Source organism: Nicotiana sylvestris, chromosome 1 (genome assembly GCF_000393655.2).
Source record: "Nicotiana sylvestris chromosome 1, ASM39365v2, whole genome shotgun sequence".
In the NCBI taxonomy this organism is placed as follows: Eukaryota; Viridiplantae; Streptophyta; class Magnoliopsida; order Solanales; family Solanaceae; genus Nicotiana; species Nicotiana sylvestris.
Window position 1 is genome coordinate 11089018 of NC_091057.1, and position 17230 is coordinate 11106247.

A 17230-nucleotide genomic window follows, 5' to 3' on the forward strand; every position below is an offset into this window, starting at 1 on the left:
ACATGAACTTTTTGCACAAGAACACATTTATACCTCCATTGACTTTATACTTTCAGGTGTTGGGACTATCCGCCCAACTTCACATTTTTTCAAGTGAAGTCAATTTTCAATGCGTATTTTTCATTTGGCCAATCATTTATCTGTCCAAATTTCATGACAGATTTGAGCTCAAGATCCTCGTCAATATTAATAATATTGAGCGGTACATTATGTTAACAGTATCGTCGACGATCATTTTATATCGGTTCAATTATTACACAATAAAGACATAACTTATTGAGATCTCTCTATCTCATTATTTTCAGGTACCTGAGCCTCTCACATGAGGTCTTATGAAGTGTTATGTCATGGTGCTCTTCTAGAGCACTTGCCTCCTTATTATGACCATTTTGCCCCTCTCCTTCTTCAAGGAGTTTTATCTTTGGAACCGATTGGCCAGTTTCGCTTCATGCATGCCATAGACTCTGTCCCTCATGGACTTTATTCTAGTTGGAGCATTAACAGCTGAAATATGACATTTAGCTTCGGGTCAGCAAATGCGCCTGTCAATAATTTATAAATTAATTATCACTTGAACTTCAAGTTCATATTTTCTTGTACGAGGATCTATATGTATTCATAATAATTCATTTCACGTATCACTTTCTCAGCTATCCATTTTCTCCCCCTAATGTTGGGATCACCAACACATTTTCCAACCTTCTTTGGGAATCCATCTTTGTGCATTGGGGTGGCATAATTAAATCATATAGCACATTCATATTTCTATATAGAAATTATTTGGTTCCTGACCCTGAACCGATTGTGATAGGGAGAAATTTTCATAACTTGGCTAGATGCATACAAGTGCTGGTGTATATTAAATAATACATCTCATACCAAATTTCATTTTTGGGAGTTTTATTCTCATAACCAATGATTTAGCTATAATTGGAGACATACAATTTCCGCTAAACCAACTTGGATTAAACCAGTATTATCAAGATAAATTATCATAATTTATATTCTGGAATTGTGCTCTAATAATTTGAGCAAGCAATCTTGCAAAAACCAAACTGCAAATTGATAACAAATGCACATGTGACCATAAAATAGATGCATCTATTAAAATCATATAATAGTAAACGGTCCACATGAAAGGTGACTGGGCCCATATATATATATCACCTTTTATTCCTTCCATAAATCAAGGGATTCAATCCCAACATTTAACTAGTATATCATGAGAATAAGCAGCGCAAGAGAATTCTTGAAGAATCTTCTATTCTTCAATATATATCAATGTAATTCTTAATTAATTTTTCGCATCATAATTGAACCGAGATGGTCAACCGGTCATGCCAATTAATATTTGTTTTAGTAAACCTCTAGTTTACTTGTAGCATATGATTCCAGCATCATGCTTATATTTGTGTAGTACAAATAGAAAGAAGATCGGGTAACCTTTCATATTTACCCGGTATGATTATAGAAATATGAAGATATTCAATCTTCCTTTCATTTATAGTCTCAATATGCCAATCACTTTGACTTATATATTTGAAACTCAAAAAGTTTCTTTTGAGACTTTACAATATCAATGTCATGAATAAGTTTATTTATCCGAGTAGTAACAAATTAGTTTTTCCGGAGTTCTTAACAACTTTTGTACTACAAGATCTTTTACCATACCATTCATATGGTAAATGTCTCCTTCACGAATAAAATTATATCATAATAAATTGTCATGGTCAAAATCATCATAAGCAAAATTATTTCTTGCTTTAAATTTGCCTTTAATAACTTTTATAAGGCATGACAAATAATATTTGGCGTATCACATGTACGCGACCAATGACATATTCATGTAACCACACAATAATATTTATTCTCTTTATTTTACTCAAACCTCCCTTAGAGGAGAGTTGTGTGGTATTCATATAATCATGAATTGCATGTCTTTATTCATTGCTTTTATCACATATTTCCGCATTCAACTTTAGGAATGGGTTTGCATTCTCAATGCTTATCACAAGTCACATTCTCTTCAAGGAATAGATCATAATCAGCGATGTGCTTTATTATTTTCATACCAATTTGATGGTAAGCATTGCCTTCACATTTTGAAGGACTATTTTGAGAACTCTTATTGTTCTCCTTTTATAATCATAGTGATGATTATTATTATTTTGATATTTGGAACGCCCACGTTCATTGAAACTTATTATGCACTGCTATCACATTCACTTCAAGAATGGATCAAATCAAGTGAGATAATTTTCATGCCTTTTCATGAAAAATATATTATTTTTCTTTAGTCATCATTATATCATCAATATGGTATATTAGGACTCAAACCCAATGTCTTACCAATATAAAGGCATGTTAGGCCATAATAAATTGGGACTCAAACCCAACTCTTATCATTATGGAGCATCATGACTTGATCCCGATGTCTTACCCTCAATCAATGGCATAATAGGCTAAACAATATTGAGATTCATTCTCAAGCCTTAATTTCAATCACATGCCAAGAAAGTTATACACAACTAATTTGCAACTTAGCAAATCAAATTTGCTTTCTTAAATAAGTGTACAAATCTCAAATCAGCGTAAAGCTTTATTAATTATTTGTAGCATTTATATGAAATACAATCGTTTGTAGTCAGAATATTTCTTCTAAATTCTATTAGAGTTTAAAAGGATCATAAAATCATTATCATAATATTTATTGAGTCTCTCTCAAAAATATTGTTGTTTTCGGGGTATACCCTACCTATTGGATTTGATTTAACGCCATGACTTTCCTTCACTCAATTCAACCAAGCAATTAGTGAATAAATTTATCAAAAGTACACCATATAGGTAACAACACATATATAGTACTAATACATAAATTCAGCATTTATATTACCTGAAAAGTGACATTATAGGTAACAACTTACCAGTTGTAGCTTGTGCATCATTCATATAAAATACTTAAAAATGGTAAGTCAGTAGCAAGCATCAAGTAGGTCATGGATACTCAAAAATACCTCTTCTAGTAGTCATACTAATCATTGTTTGCTTTCAAATGATACGACCATAAATTATGAAGTATACTTTCTCAATAGCTGGTTTGTTTTCCAAATTTCAAAGAAGTAATTAATCAACCTAGATAAAGATGTGAAGTATTGCTTGTTTTCTTCAAGATGATTTATGCTTTTAATCAGTATGACCAATTTTATTTTATATTTTATTCCTTTTTTTTTGGGTACTATATGCAAGTGTAAAAATCCAAAAGGAAAAAAAATATTCATCCAAGTAAAAGAAAATGTTTAAAGCGGCAAGACAGATTGAAGATAGTTAACACATAAATATGCATAAGACAATTTATATAAAATATCCTTGGTTACCATGACATGCATCATATCAACAATTAACTGCTACTATGATTTTCACATATAGAACTTCGAAAATTTTATTCCATTCATGTGATATAAAAGATGTAATATTAATATGTGCTTATGCAATACAGGTGTAGTACGAAGTTGTGTGCATATGAGATTTTAAAGGAATGACAAATATAAGAAAATCATACCTTCTTACATTTCATTACTTACCATATGTAGTTTCTCTTTATATTTAACCATGTGATGAGATATGTATGGCTTCTAATTGTAATCTTTCTGGATGTAGGAAAATTTTTGTAGATATATATATACAATTGGTTAGAGACTCGTGCTGATAACGTGTTATAAAATATAGCCCAAAATAACAATATAGAACAAGCAAAACAAACTAAGAGATATAGATAGAAAGAAAGGAAGATAGATTCTTATTCTTCTTCAATTGTGTGTATTTTCCTATTTATTACAAGGCCTTTATATAGGCATGAAAAGTGAAGAAAATATGTCATGGAATATGTCATTGAATATAGAAAATATGTCATTGAATTTGTCATTAAGCATTTGACATGAAGATCATGGAAGAAGAGTAGACATCCACCATAACATGATATTTATCATAACAGGAGCGTTATTTTCCAAATTTGTTGAGTAGTATTTGTCAAAGACCGAAAAGCACTTAAAGCATCAAATAGTAGTTTTTCCCTCGGAGCCGGATTCAGAATTTTAAATTTATGGGTTCTTACAGAAATATCAAGTTAATATACAAATAATAGATTAATAGACTGGATTCCAAGCTAAATATTCTTATACATTTAGTGAATTTTTCAGTACAAATACAAAATCTAGAAAAAAATTACTGAGTTTACGGGAACATGTAACTATTGCATTGGATCCGTCCCTGTTTACTCTTGTTTCAAAAAGATAGTTAAACTTTTAGGTTGTTCACGTCTTATAATTAATCCTTTTTTCCCTATTTTATCCTCGATGTAAATTCGCTATGTGCAATACTTGAGATTTCTTTAAAGATATAGTCTGAACTTGACAAAGAAAAGGACATTTTAGAAAAATATGGATATTGTTTTTAAGTTAGGTAGGTAGACTACTATTACTACTATCAAACCTCTCTATAACAGTCTCGTTTATTCCAATATTTTTTAGTTGTTACTGTAAAGTGTTGTTATAGAGGACATATATTATAACACAATATCATAATGGGTTCCAAAAAAAACTTTACTTTTATAGTGAATGACGGTTACATATATGAGGATGCTGTTATAGAGATGTCTGACTGAATTTGTCAAAGAATCCAAAGCCCTCCATGCATTAATTGTTTATTAAAACTTTATCGAACAAATTAAATGAAGAATTGGGTTTGTTACAGTAATAAAGACCAGATTTAATGTTTACTTTTTCTAATCTGTATATACAAATTGTTTGACTCAAAAGATATTGGAACCTTTTTGAATAAATCAATTAAAGAGGATAGAGAGGTAAATCTTAGCTAAGTATAATAAACTCTAGAACCAAAGGTAAAAAAGATGAACATAATAAATAATATTTCTTGATCTTATGTAAGTGAGTGATTGAACATTCAAAAATGCCGACTTTTTATGTAGCGAGATATTACAATCAATGTTCTCGGCCAAAGAAAAGCGAAAAGTCCCCTTTACAAGGTTTTCCCCCTTCTATATATAAGGGACAACCCCCTTCTGAACCCTAAAAGACATGTCATAGGGAATATTCGAAGGTATATTCCTAGTGCCCCCTGTTGGGATTACACTACTGTAAAAGTCATACGTCCTCTGTTCGCTATCTATCGTCCTCCAGAGGACGTCAAGCTATGAAGATCTCATCTTCTGTCATATTTGTCAATAGCCATGGTCGTCCAAATTTGGACCCATACAGTTAGTCCCTCCGCTTGTCGAGGTTGCAACTTGGTGCATCGTTGATAAGTGGACGCCGCCCACTCCTATAGAGAAATTTGGTTTTATGAAGCATTATGGCTTGGCCAACAATGGGAGGTTAGCGTGCTCAACAAGACCCTGGGTGGTGTACCTTATCGGGAAATGACGTCATTTTCACGTGTGTCATCATTATGCGTGTTTTCGAGACAGGGGTTTAGGGCTTGTCGCTTCGATTTCGGTGCCATTCTGCAGCCTTCCGCTTAGATTCTGGTGCCACCCAATCCTATAAATAGGTGGAGGGTTTGTTTTTTCAAAAATTCTTGGCCATTTTGTCTCTGTTTATTCTTTCTTATCTCTCTTGTGCTTGCTCCAACAATTTCTCTGCTTCCTTTTCTCCCATTCTTCATTCTTAGCTTTATCTGTTATTATAATACCTTTTCCGTCGAAGAGATGCCTAGAACACACCGATCTCGTGAGAGGGTTTCTGACGCTACTCTATTGTCCGTGGCGCTCCCCTCTAGCAATGAGGACATGGCAGTAGAGGTGGGGGACAACTTTCCCTCCGTGGAGGAGTTGCTGCCGAGACACCCTATGTCCCGGAGCGACTTTCTTAAGGATCCTCCTCCTACTTCTATTTGTGTGTTCTCCAAAACTGAACAAGTTCATATCGATGCTCTCCGTGCAAAGTATTACATTCCTACTTATGTTGATATGGTTCCAGCGGGAAGGGACTTCGTGGAAGTCCATAGGCCTGGGTACTGTGCTTTTTATGAGTACCCCTTCATGATCGGTCATTCCTTCCCCCTTCTCCAGTTAGCAGAAGAATTTTGTCGATTCTATCAGGTTTGCCCGGCGCAACTTTCCCCGTACACGCTTAAACTACTCCTGCTATTGACAAAGTATGTGGAGTTGGCGGGGTGCGAGGTTACCGTTCACCACCTTATGCACTTGTTTTCACCCAGCTTTCATAGGGGTACTATGGTGCATTTGAGACACCATGGGACAAAAGGGCTGGTGGTTGGGACCAACGACCAAGCGAGTCGCAAGTTTTGGCACAAATACTTCTTCGTCAGAACCGAACACATCATGTTTGATCCCGCTAGGTTCCCGGAGCGATGGAACGAGAATCGTAAGTGCTGCCACTTGTTTTACTCTTTCTTTTCTTCTTCATTCACCTCAGTACTTGTTTGCTTCTCGTTTGTAGTTATGAGGCGTCCACCCCACCCTATTGTAGGTATAAGGGATTAGGTAGCATGTCTGTTGCCCCATGCAGCAGAGACTCGAGACTGGCCCGCTTTCATGAAATGCTTTGGGCCGAGAGTTTCATCTGGTAAATGTCTTCCCATGTACCACTCTTTGATTATATAACGTTGTCTATTAACACAATTTTTTACGATGACAGGCCGAGGAGCTTCTAGGTGAAGGGCCCCAGTCCCTACATTTTGATAGATTGTCGCTGCTGCAGGAATGCAATTTACTTTAAGTAAGTCCGTCTAAGAAGGTCGTGCTCAACCAATACAGATGGGAGATCCTTCTCGCGATATGGTCGTGATGGAAGAGGCCTCTTTCGTACCGATCTATCACCTTGTGGACGAGTCCTCTAATGGGTACGAGTCGCTACTGAGGAAAATGAGGAGGGTGTAGCTTGGGAAGGATGTGGTCGTGGACACTAGAAAAAGTAGGTCGGGTGCGTCGCAGACGGCGCCCATGCCCACATTTATGGCCGACGCTATCTTGGCGGGGAGGTCTCCCCAAATGGAAGGGGTTTACCTATGAGGTAGTTTCGTGTGCTCCGCTGAGGGTGGTGCATCGTCTAACATCGGAGGGGGACTATGAGTCGGGGGCAAAGACTCGGGTTCGGATGTCGACCCGGGGGATGTTCGTGAGTTTTTAGAACGTCATACTCATGTGGAGGTCAGAGTTGAGGGTTCTGATCGGCATATAGTTGTCCTTGAGGACTACAACTTGTTGTCGAACTATGATCAGGTGGATTCTGCTTTATCCCCTTTATGTGCTTCCCCCGAGAGCAAGGCGCTTGGAGCGATGAGTGACATGGATTTGTCTCTGAATGTCGCTCGCATGGCCTTGCGGGTAGATGTCTTTCTCTTCCTTTTCTTCGTTGGGTTTGTGTTGTTATTTTCGGCCTGTCTTTTATTTTAACTTTTTCTTGTTGTGCCAGACCCTTATCATGGAGATCGAGCGAGAGCGCCGGGAAAGGAAGAGGACGGCCATATACGGGAAGATATCTTCTAAATATAAATAATATCACACCAAGCATCGTGCGATGGCCGACATCTACAACCAGGACCCCGACTTCCAACTATTCTGCGAAGGGCTTAAATAGAGGGAGGATCAATTGGCACGCAAGGTCAAAGAGTTGAGAGAGCGAGACAAGGACCTTATGAAGTTCGTCACCCGCAATAGTTAACACGAGGCGTCTCTTTAGGTAAAGGAAGATGAGCTCAAGTTAAGTAGAGGGGTGATGGCTGAGAATGTCGACCCGCAAGCGAAGATGGTCAGTTTGACTGCCGACCTAGGTATGAAAACGACAGAGATCAATGAGCTCAAGGGTGAGTTGAGTGTGAGTGTTGATAGACTGACGACTGTTATTTCTGAAGTGGTAGTTTTGGAAGATGCCCTCTGTGTCTGTAGGTCGGAGCGGACCAAGGAGGAGGAGGCATCCGCGCTCAAGGTAGGGGGGCTTGAGGGGCGTATTAAGGAGTTGGAGGCGGAGCTATCCGCGCTAACCGGACAAGTGGCATTACTGAGAATGGAGGACGCGCGACGCTCGCAACCTTCTACATCTCGTTCTTCGGCCAATCCTATCGTGCCTTATCGTTTATACGAGTTGTGGGTTCATGCTGAGGCCTGGCTTGATGTGTACAAGGCTATTCATACTGACGGGAGGGCATCTGAAGTAGAACTTCAGGGTATGCGTGCCGAAGCTTGTGCAACTTGTGAGGCATACGGATACAACCCTCTTATACCTGAAGGGGATGATATCAACTCTAATTATGCGGACCGTCTTGTCTCTGACTCTTGATACGAAGATGTGTATGCTACCGAGGATGATGTGTAATTTTTGGTTTTCACTTACTTTTTCTTCAGGACTTTTGTAAGGGCGTCGTTGAGCCCATTGTAAAGATAGGTGCTAGTACTATTTTTGTTGTAATGAAAAAATTGTTTTGTCGATTCGGTGGTAATATTTGTGATATCCCGGGTATTTGTCGAACTGTTAAGCCGATTTTTCATCGACTGAGGTCGGAACCTTTTCTTTGATGATAGCCTTAGCCACTGGGATGTTACTTTCAAACTGGCATCGAAGTAGTATCCCATCGTAGTTCAAGTGAAGTCAAACTAGTATCTTTGTCGATGGCCTTAGCCATTGGGATGTTGCTTTCGAGCTGGCGTCAAAGTAGTATCCCGTCGTAGTTCGAGTGAAGTCGAACTTGTATCTTTGTCGATGGCCTTAGCCATTGGGATGTTACTTACAAGCTGGCATCGAATTAGTATCCCGTCGTAGTTCGAGTGAAGTTGAACTCGTATCTTTGTCGATGGCCTTAGCCATTGGGATGTTACTTTCGAGCTGGCGTCGAAGTAGTATCCCGTCGTAGTTCGAGTGAAGTCAAACTCATATCTTTGTCGATGGCCTTAGACATTAGGATGTTACTTTCAAGCTGGCGCCAAAGTAGTATCTCGTCGTAGTTCGAGTGAAGTGGAACTCGTATCTTTGTCGATGGCCTTAACCATTGGATGTTACTTTCGAGCTGGCGTCGAAGTAGCATCCCGTCGTAGTTCGAGTGAAGTTGAACTCGTATCTTTGTCGATGGACTTAGTCATTGGGATGTTACTTTTGAGCTGGCGTCGAAGTAGTATCCCGTCGTTGTTCGAGTGAAGTCGAACTCGTATCTTTGTCGATGGCCTTAGCCATTTGGACGTTACTTTCGAGCTGGCGTCTAAGTAGTATCCCGTCGTGAGGGTGGCGCTCTATTTTATTTGTTGGAGTGTCGTGGAGGCTAGTTTCATTCATACATTAGAGATTTGATTATATTCCTGTAGGAAATATGTGTTGGCTTTGTACATATAATGAAGATTTGGCTATCTATACCTAGTCCCTTCATTCCTCGGCCTGTAGATTATATCGACGGGTGGGTTAATGAACAACACTTCGGACCTCGAAACATATCCCTTGCCGCCTCATTAAAAACCTCATAAAAACCCGATTGGGACAAAACTCGGGTGAGTGAAAAAGAGTACAACTTAGGCGGCGCTTATTTTCATAAGTGGGAGTATTTGAGATGGGCGACATTCCAATTGTTTTGGAGTAGTTTTCCTTCCATTGTCTTGCTCCTTTATTTGTTGTCGCCATGATTTTGTACGGCCCGTCCTAGTTTGTTTCCATTTTTCCATCATTAGGGTCTTTCGCTGCTTGTGTTTTAGCTTTGAGAACATAGTCTCCGACCTTGAGTGGTCATACTTTGGCCTTCTTGTTATAGTAACGTTTTTCTTGTTGCTTTTGGGCTACCATTCTTACGTGAGCCATATCTCTTCGTTCTTTGGCTTCATTCAGGTTTTGTAACCTACTTTCATCGTTACTTGGTCCGCTCTCGTTGGAGTATCTCAGGCTAGGTTCTCCGACTTTGACAGGTATAACCGCGTCGGTCCCACATACCAATGAATATGGCGTCTCGCCTATGCTAGTTTTTGACGTGGTGCGGTATGCCCATAGTACTTCCGGCAGTAGTTTAGGCCATAGCCCTTTGGCGTCCTCGAGCTTATTTTTCGATATATTCAATATCATTTTAGGAGGATTCGTCTTGGCTGTTGCCGGCAGGATGGTATGGTGTGGAGAGTATTCGCTTGATGTGCCATTTTTCAAAAAACTCGGTTGTTTTCTTTCCGATGAACTGAGGTCCGTTGTCACAAATGATTTCTTTGGAAATGTCGAAGCGACATATTATGTTTTTCCATATGAACACGATAACTTCTTACTCACGTATTTGGTTGTATGCACCTGTTTCCACCCATTTAGAAAAATAATTAGTTAAAACCAAAAGGAAGCGTACCTTACCTCGCCCTACTGGGAGGGGTCCGATAATATCCATCCCCCACTTTATGAATGGCCATGGAGAAGTGACAGAATGCAAGAATTCTCCTGCTTGATGTATCACAGGGGCGTATTTTTGGCATTGTTCACGTTTCCTAACATAATCTGCAGCTTCTTTTTTCATGGTAGGCTAGTAGTATCCTGCACAGATGAGGCATCTGACGAGGGCACGGTTTCCTATATGGGCATCGCAGTGCCCCTCGTGTACTTCTTCTAGTACTCACCTTGTTTGATTTGGCACAAGATATTTGGCTAGGGGGCCGTCGAATGTCCTTTTTTAAAGATCATAGTTTACGAGGATGTATCTGCCGCCTGTATTCGGAGCTTTTTGGCTTCTTTCTTATCTTGTAGGAGAGTTCCTTCCTGCAAATATGTTACGATATGGTTGTGCCAGTCCCAAATTAGGTGTGTAGAATGTACCTCGACCTGGTCTATCGAGGAATGGATAAGGGTGACCACATTTTCCTTATTGATATTTCTGGTGGCTGCCGCTAGCTTGGCTAGACCATCCGCTTCGATATTCTACGCCCTAGGTATCTGGTCGAGGTGGCATACGTTGAATTCTGGTAGCAGTTTGTGAATTTCCGATTAGTACTTTTGTAGTCTCTGTTCTTTGATTTGGAAAGTCCTAGTGACTTGATTCACCACGAGTTGAGAGTCGCAATGGAGGATAGGTCAACGAACGCCATATTTGAGGGCTAATTTCAATCTTGCAATCACAGCTTCATACTCGGCATCGTTGTTAGTCATCTCAGGGCATCTAATGGATTGGCGAATCACTTCGCCCGTAGGGACTTCAAGGACGAGTCCTAGTCCCGATCCTGATGCATTAGATGCACCGTCGGTATAGAGGACCCAGAGGTCAGAATGTGTGGAGGCGCGGAGCGCCTCTTGCTCTACTTCAGGAAATATTTCCCTGCTGAAATCGGCAACAAAATCAGCTAGCACTTGCGACTTTATAGCAGTTCGCGGTTGATATGTTATATCATGCTCGCTTAACTCTATAGCCCATTTGGCCAACCTAACCGATAGCTCAGGTTTGTGTAGGATGCCCCTGAGGGGGAAGGTCATCACCACCTTTATGGGGTGACATTGAAAATGTGGTCTAAGCTTTCGTGAAGCTACGACTAATGCCAGAGCTAATTTTTCAAGGTGGGGGTACTTTGTTTTGGAATTAATTAAGGTTTTGCTGATATAATAAATTGGAGATTGCGTACCTTTGCTTTTGCGGACCAAAACTGCACTTATCGCGACTTCAAAGACTACTAGGTATACCAGGAGGCATTCGTTCGGGTCTGCCTCGACAAGTAGTGGCGACGAGGACAAGTACGCTTTCAGTTTTCTTAAGGCGTCAACGCATTCTGAATTCCATTGTAGTCTTTGATCCTTCCTCAGTACATTGAAAGATTTATGGCACATGTCTGATGATCGTGAGATGAACCTCGACAGGGCGGCTATTCGTCTTGTCAATTTTTGTACCTGCTTTTTGCTGGTTAATGCCTCCGGTATTCCTTTGATGGCCTTGATCTAATCCGGGTTGACCTCGATACCCCTTTGTGATACCAAAAAATCGAGGAACTTACCTGAGGTTATGCCAAAGGTGCATTTATCGGGATTCAGTTTCATTCCGTATTGCCTCAATATTTCGAAGGCTTCCTTCTAATGACCAATGTGAACCTCCTTCCTTTTCTACTTTACTAGCATGTCATCGATGTAGACCTCCATAGTCTTTCCAAGTTTTTCTTTGAACATTTTGGTGAACCTTTGGTACGTCGCCCCTGCATTCTTGAGTCTGAACGACATGACTCTATAGCAGTACGTTCCTTGGTGAGTGATAAAAGTGGTTTTTTCTTGGTCTTCTTCTGCCATTAGAATTTGGTTGTAACCAGATAGGCATCTAAGAGGCTTAATAATTCGTGCCCCGCCGTTGCATCGATGAGCTAGTCTATGTGTGGCAACAGAAAGGAATCTTTTGGGCATGCTTTGTTCAGGTCGGTGAAGTCGACACACATCGGCCACTTCTCGTTCTTCTTTTTTACCATGACCACATTGGCAACCCACTGAGGATACTTTGATTCTTGGACGGAACCACTAGCGAGCAGCTTATCGACTTCTTCGCTGACTGCATCGTTGATCGCGTCATTGAACTTTCTCCTCATTTGTCGCACGAGCGGGTAAAGAGGGTCGACATTTAGCCTGTGTGTGGTGATGCCCCTTGGGATTCCTGGCATATCTGAATGGGAAAAGGCAAACAAATCGGCATTGTTAGTTAAGAACTCATGGAACTTACCTGGTTTTGAGAGGTTGTGCCCGATATAGGCTTTTTTTGTATTGTCGGTGTTATCCAATTGAACGGGGTCGAGATCTTCTACTGTTGCCATGTAGGCTTCTACGACATCTGGGTTTTTGATGGCCTCTATTTGTATGTCGGGTTTGGTCGCCGATATGGCTGATTTCTATTCTTCCGCACTTGCCCCTTTAGTTGTTGGGTGTGTGTGTAATGGGCTATTTGGTAGCATTCTTGGGCAGTGCGTTGCTCTCCCCGGATGCTGAATATTCCCGATGGGGTAGGAAATTCGATTACTTGATAGAAACTTGACGAGATGGCTCGCATGGCGTGTATCTATGGGTGCCCTATAATAGCGTTGTAGGCTATTTCTTGGTTCATGACGTTAAACATCATTTCCAGAGTGACTTCTCATGCCAGAACGGGCAGCATTATCTCTCCAGAGGTTCGTTTCACTGCATTATTAAAACCCGTTAGTGTTATACAGAGCGGTACTATCTTATCCTCGAGTCTCATTTGTATGAGGACTCGTGGGTGAATAATACACGCGCCGCTTCCGTCATCCACCATTATCCTTTTTACATCAGTATCTGCTATACGTAAAGTTATAACCAAAGCATTATAGTGAGGGAAAGACAAACTGTTGGTATCTGACTTATCGATTCGAGATCATCGTACCATTTGTGAGCGACTGTCCGCTTGAGTTTGTGTGTGGTGGTGAATTTCACATGGTTGATTACCGTATCATCGCTGCCGCCAATGATCATTTTTATGATGCGATCTGGTGAAGGTGGTTTTGGGGGTCCTTGAGGTTGATCGCGTCCATGAGCGAAGTTAACCCGTCGTAGATCGCTTAGCAGTTCTTTCAGGTGTCCCTAGTTTAGCATTCCTACCACTTCCTATCGCAGACCTATGTAGTCTTCGGTCTTGTGTCCTCTTTCTTGATGGAATTCACACAGAACGCTCGATCTTTGGGTGTTCGGATCTGACTTCATATTTTGCGGCCACTGCACCTTTATGCCGAGCTTTTCTTGCATACACTATTTCTGAATGAGAAACGCAAAAGTTATGAGCAGATAACAATGAAGGCATACCTCTTTCATTTTGGTGTGTCACGGTGTATCGAGGCGTAATGCCTGCATGTCGTGGAAGAGGCGGGATGGATGTCCAGATGTAGGGCTGATGCCTTTCTTGATTCAAACGGGATAGTTGATCCCTTCGACCATCGTTGCGTGATCTCTCCTTGTTTCAGTTTGGATCGATGTTAGCCGTTGGATCGGACCATTTAAGTCGTCCTTATCTACCCTTACTTCGGTATAATAGGCATTATGAATTTCTTCCCACGTGGTGGGAGGGTATTTCATGAGTCTACTTAGCATTTTTTTGGTTACTTTGACCCGTTTCTATTTAACCCATTTTGGAAGGCTGCTACCGCCATCCCCTCTGATACGTATGGTAGGCTCATTCTTACCCTGTTGAATCGGGCTAGGAAATCCTGAAGTCCTTCACTTGTCGTCAACCTAATGGCGAAGATGTCATTTATCCTGGCTTCTGCCTTTTTTGCTCTCACGTGAGCGGTGACAAATTTACCTGCCATTTTCTCGAACGTTGATATTGACCGTGCCGGTAGTTGGAATACCATTTCAGCTCTCCCCCTGTTAGGGTTTCGCTGAACTTTTTCAGTAGCATCGATGATACCTGTTCTTTCGATAAATCGTTGCCTTTTACCGTTGTGACGTATTAGATTAAGTGATCTTCCGGGTCTGTGGTGCCGTCATATATTTTCAAGTAAGGAGGCATTTTGAAGGTTTTTGGACTATAGTGGGGGGCTGCCCCTTCACTGTATGGTTGCTCGACGAATCGGCTGACGTCACGTTTTGGTGGCAACTTCGAAGCGCCCGGTATTTTATCGAGCCTTTTTTGATGCTCTTTCATATGATCACAGAGCGTTTTGTCCTCGTTTTCCATTTCTTCCATTTTCTTTAAGATGGTTGTAAGTGCATCATTACCTGGATCAATGACAGTATGAGTATTGCCTGTGCATGGAGTTTCTAGCTCATCGACGACCGTTGTTGTTTCTACGTGTATTGTGCCTCCGATATCCCTTTGAACGGGTTTGTCGAGTATGTTGCTCAAGGTGTTTGTCGACCACTCTTTTAATAGATTTTCACAACGGTGGTGCTTCTCCTGCTACGGATGTTGAGGTTTCCCTCTCGCGCGAGACAGGCACGCTTTCATGGAGGGGGGGTGAGGTATCTCCCTCAGGTGTAGCGCTTGGCGTTGCGTTTTCATTGTCTTCCCTGCCAATCTAGAAGGTTGTTTGTGACACCTACTATTGCCTTTAATCTTGCTTCCCCCTTTCCTTCCATTGTTGGTCTTAGCGAGGCTAGGAAGAGGTGATTATCCCTTTCAAGGATCCAGACGGTGCCAAATTGTTTGACTCAAAAGATATGAGAACATTTTTGAATAAATCAATTAAAGGGTGAAGGGGTAAATCTTAGCTAAGTATAATAAACTCTAGAACCAAAGGTATAAAAGATGAACACAATAGATAATATTTCTTGATCTTATGAAAGTGAGTGATCAAACGTTCAAAAATGCCGACTTTTTATGTAGAGAGATATTACAATCAATGTTCTCAGCCGAAGAAAAACCAAAAGTCCCCTTTACAAGGTTTTCCTCCCCTATATATAAGGGACAACCCCCTTCTGAACCCTAAAAGACATGTTATAGGGAATATTCGAAGGTATATTCCTAGTGCCCCTGTTGGGCCTACACTACTGTAAAAGTCATAGGTCCTCTGTTTGCTATCTATCGTCCTCCACAGGATGTCAATCTATGAAGATCTCATCTTCTATCGTATTTGTCAATAGCCGTGGTCGTCCAAAATTGGACTCATACACAAATATATATATATATATATATATATATATATATATATATATATATATATATATATATATATATATATTAGAAAAAGACTGCAAATTGTGAATTCCCAAAATGAGAAGAAATGTTTGAGGTGCAATACTCTTTATCAAGACAAAGATAATTCTCCTATTGCCTGCTCTTTCCACGGCCACACTAATGGTAGTTATCATCTCCCAATTCTTGATTTTGCTGCTTCCCTTTGTTTCTATTTTCTCTATATAAAGAATATAATTGTTATGAGTTATGTTTCTTGGTAGGAAATTAAAATGGTTAGAAAATAGCTTAATAATAAGTACTTCACCTCGGATTGGTGATTGATGGCATGCTTTGAAACTTCACTTTGGTCTGAATTAATCATTTTGTCCCTTGACAATAGGGCACATAAAGTGATAGTTCAAAATAATAAGGGTCTATTGTATGCAGTCTTACCTTGCATTTCTGCAAGAGGCTATTTTCACGGCTCGAACTAGTGACCTCCTGGTCATATAGTTACGTCAAGTCTCCCCTTGTGAGGAGGGGATTGTCCTTAGGAACTATTCCACACCATGCATGATTATTGCATCTTCTTCCTTTGTTTTTGTGTCACATTGCCAACTAAAATATATGTGTCTTATCAGAAGTTTCTAGTTACCAATTAGGTGTTCGATTCACTTTATTTTAGTTTTCTTTTCAGAATGAGGTTATCTTACCTCATTCTGGTTACCTATGTTGCTTGAACTCTTCAACAATATTGTCGCGCGTGTATCGGATCCTCCAACATTCGAAAGTATTGGAGGATCCGACAAGGGTGCATCAGTATTTTAGAGGGTCCTAGCAGCATAGCTGGTTATGGCTCTTCATATTTATACGGAAATTGAGCAGTAGAATAAGAAGTCCTAAGCTGTTGGGATTAAAGAAGTTATTTGTTAAGATCAGTGAACGTCACCTCAGTTAAAAGCCTGTTGTATCCCTTTTTTGCTTCTTTCATTAATAACTATGAGGCAGAGTGTTGATTTATCGTCTACCCCACTCCTTATGGCAACTTTTTCCAACATTGTTGATTTTATGTAATTGAGGTCCAACTAGTGTAGTAGTAACTCAGACCGTTGCTGATCAATTTCATTGTTTGATAGTCCCTTCTTCCTGCCATTGACTTCATACGTTACATGATTTGGGTATTTATTGGAGACAAGAAGCTGTTGTCCACAAGCTCGGGATATTTCTTAGTACATTACTAAAAGCTCGCGAGATGGCCATTTCTGTCTAATATAAGTTATTGATGAGCAGGTCAGATGAGGATAAGGGGTTTGGGTTGTATAGCATCTAGTAACATGTTGTCATCCGAAAGAAAACAATTGTGTTAAATCTGCTGCAACTTTCTATGCCAGAAACTGGAAAAAAAAGCGATTGAGGTCCTAGAAAAAATTAGAGATGTATGAGATAAAGAAAGAGGAAGGCAAGATAGATAGAGAGAATAGATTTAGGGCAACTAGGAGGATGTGTTTTACACCATGACGGAGGCTGGGCGTACAAGGACGGGTCAAAGAAAAGGACCGACATGCATCTAGGCTGACAAGCTTACAAAGAAAGGACACACATGACACATTCGTTGAATCTCATACTGGAATAGGATAAGAAAATGAAGAGTTCACAT